This window comes from Saimiri boliviensis, chromosome 11 (assembly GCF_048565385.1).
Source record: "Saimiri boliviensis isolate mSaiBol1 chromosome 11, mSaiBol1.pri, whole genome shotgun sequence".
NCBI lineage: Eukaryota > Metazoa > Chordata > Mammalia > Primates > Cebidae > Saimiri > Saimiri boliviensis.
Genome location: NC_133459.1, coordinates 53,837,851 through 53,841,444, shown reverse-complemented (window position 1 = coordinate 53,841,444; position 3,594 = coordinate 53,837,851). Strand labels below are relative to the sequence as shown.

At 45.7% G+C, this 3,594-nt stretch overlaps 1 pseudogene; it reads right to left on the bottom strand.

Annotated features, from left to right (window-relative positions):
• Window positions 1-1,980: 1,980 nt before the first annotated feature.
• Window positions 1,981-3,265, bottom strand: LOC101048576 (aspartate aminotransferase, mitochondrial-like; annotated as a pseudogene).
• Between the last annotated feature and the right edge of the window lie 329 nt (window positions 3,266-3,594).

Genomic DNA, 3,594 nt, shown 5'->3' with positions numbered 1-3,594 from the left:
TTGGTTCAAATTCACTTGCCACCACTTCCTCCCTTCGGCAGAAATTCTCTGTATCTTCTCATCTGCAAATACTAGTGCAAACCTGCTGGGGCTCTTAAAATCAAATGACACTCTGTGGATGACATGCCTATCATGGGGCTCAGATCATACTGACACGCAGTCAATCTTACTTCTCTCACCTTTCCCCTTTTCACCACAGCACATCATCTCTTCTTTTCCTGTAATTTGAACAGCACAGGATTCACTTTAACCCAGTGTCAAGAGTGGGATTTTCTTGATTTAATTGAAGGACAGTTACACTCAGTTCAACCATTGCCTGGTCCCACAAGAGAATCAAGCCACAACAACATCAGCAGGAGAGTAGGTGCTCAGAAAGCATCTGGCAGTACTGAAGAATGTGGGAAAATGATGCTTCTGCCACACCCTGCACCTTACTGGCTGTCTCTGTGAGCACCTCATCCATCACCTGCCCAGCAAAAGCAACTGTCTGCTTACTCCTGTCACCAAAGCTGGTGCTCCATTTGCCTCAGCCATGCATGCCAAACTGAGTTCCCAGAATATGCTTTGTCAGATCCAACCTCCAAACCTTTGTCTAAACTGTTCTCTCTGGATTTTTTACCTCTCTTTTTCAATAAGGTTAAGGTAAGCATCTTATCCATTCTTCAAAATTCAGATGATTGCACATCATCTTCTGCACACCTTTCCTGTGGTCTCCAGGCTTGTTAGCCTGAGCTTTGTTTAAAATGAATTGAATTGCCAGGTACAAAAGACTCAGTAAAAACTACCTTTACCATCATTGCCAGCCCCATCATCACTGGCTGGAGTGTTGTCCGCCTTGGAGGCACAGTTACAGAAGTCTAGAGAGCACTGGAATGGTAACTAAAGAGTGAGTACAGCAGTGTTCTCCCACTTTGGGAGGGGTGGGAGATCCTACAGTAAGTAATTTTGTTGTAACAAAGAAACTACGCTGCAATAAGTCTATGTGATTAGAGCAGATGGTGGCCGTCTTTCCAAAGGGTGAAGTGTGAGTCAAGCCAGCAGCACACAAAGCCCAGAATATCCTCTTTCCTCACACTATCCTGCACTGCCTGACTCATGTTGTGAGATGAGTGACTGTACAACCACATTCAATGAAGGGAGGAAGTCTAACTGGGTAGAGGCAACAACCCAACAGGAGACAATTATACAATCGATGAAGAAGATGCGGAGATAAAATGCAGTTGCCTACTCTCCACTATTATTTGCCAAGAAAGGTGAGGGTATGGCATGAGCAGAAAATGATGTTCTTTGTTCTCAAATAAATCCCAATACAATGGGGTTATGATCAAACAGGCAGTAGAATGAGATGAGCATCTAGGTTAGATAAAAACCTTTGTGCAAAAAAAAAAAAGAACAGCAATGATAAGGGAGAAGAGAGAACCTTCTCTTTTACTTAAACAAGACAGGACACAGCATTTTTCATTTTCCTTGCTATAGTGGCTCATTAGTTTTCACAAAACACAGTTTCTGCAATATGGTGTGTTGATAAGGTTGCTCCATCACGGGAGGACCAACATGAGGCTGACAGTTAACACCAGAACTAGGTCCTCTCTCAAAGCCTCTAATGAGTGCCATTTCTCATGAGGAAACCCCGATACCGTATGACACTTCCGTTAAATCTTCTGAAATATTGCAAGGGTATAATTGACAGGTTTTTCGAGTGCTATGACTTTCTTGCCCATGTGAACTCTTTCAGAAAAGATGGACATAAAAGGATGTGGGAGGAGTTAGAGCCACAAAATTCCAGACACCAGTCGTGGGTGCTTCTCTCTGTGTCACTACACGTTCTTTTCTGAGAATCACAGCCACCGAGTGTTATGCACTGTGGTTGAAAGAAATGATCCATTTACCACCATCCACCCTCCTTCATCCTCTGCGTAAGCTCACAAGAGCAGAGGCTGAAAACAGAAAGGTTGTCTCTGTTCCCTCACACCAGGGACATTACTTGGTAACCTGGTAAATAGCATAGGCAAGGTAGCCCACATTACCAGAAGTGATCCCTGCCACAGAGATGTGACCATCCTTTGTCATGTAGATGGAGAACTCCTTGGCCAGCCACTCCATCTGTTCAGGCTTTAGCTCTGTGAAACAAGACTTGCCAACTTGGTCAGTGATGTGTTGCCAGTTGTGGGAAGAATCTTCCTTCTTGAGGTTGAAAACCAGCTGAGTCCACATGCTAATAATGGAGTTGGCCATATTTTCATTTCTTGCAGCCACTGTTTTTAAAAATCTGGAGTGTTCAGAATGTAGAGGCAATCCAGGCCTCAATGAAAGGAGGGTTAGAATACATGGGATGGATCAAGATTTTCAACTGGGACTCCACATGGACTTTTGGCTTCATCCACAGGTTTGCAGATCACAGTAAGTCTCCCACATGCTCACTGTATATGCCTATGTTTTGGCACATGACTGACAGGAACAAATGTTAATGCCCTGTTTGATGAAGTAGCACACAGCCCCAGCATCCTTGTTACCATTGCCTCTGGCAAAGCCTCAATAGGCCATGTCAAGGAACGCAGATTCTTTTTCTTCACCCCATTGCTATTTCCTTCCACTGCTCTGAACAAGGGTCCACTCCCATGGGATTATGGGCCCAGGCATGCAGGAGAACACTTTGTGCTGCTGATTTTGAAATGTCCTCCATAGTGCCTACAAAGTCAAAATCACGAGTCTTGGGGTCATAGTACTGATAACCTTGTAGCTGTGCGCCAGCATCCCTGAAGATGGGTGTGTGATTTCCCTAGTATGGTTTGGGCAGAAAGACATCTCAGCTGAACTTTAAAACTCTTTATAGAAAACTGGCTCTGATCCTTAAGGCCCCAGTTCCAGAAATAGTCTGCACAGTGACAAACCGGTCACTTTTCAACACTTCACTGTTCTCACCCAGGGCTAATTAAACAGATGTCTTGCAAAATTCAAAGAGTACCCCAATGGGCAGGTAGTCCTTGCACAGATATTTTGTGGAAGTCTGGGCCTCTGCCTTGCAGATGCTAGATAGCAGATAAAGCTTTCAGTTATTGTCCTGATTGGTACCAACTTCCAGATTCATCTTTTTGCCATCAGTGTCCCTCTTACAGGCTTTGGTGACTCCCCAGAGAGGATCTGGAAGTCCCATCTCCACATGGGCCCACCAGGAGCCAGCCCTGTTGGAGGCTGCCATGGCAAGTCCCCATTGGAAGGCAGAGGTGATCCAGGAGAGGAAGCAGCCTGAGTGCAGCAGGGCCATGGTGGATGGCAGGATGGCAGAACAGGTACGTAGCTGCAGAACAGAGCAGGGGGCAAGCAGGCCCCTCCCACTTTTTAAAAGCCATCAGAACACTAACAGGCAAGGCAGGCTGACCAGTTCAGAAGGCCATACACAGGGACTTCCATTCCTGGAGTGAACGTACCAATATGTGGGGAAGGACCTAGGCTAACCAAGCCCATGATGTATAAACCCTGATGCCCTTAAACTATTGGCAATGGAAATGGAACTCCTGTGGGAACCTGAAACCCCTGTGCTCCCACTCTGGCTGGCCTCCTGAGTCATGCTTCATGAGCAGAGGATTGGAACCA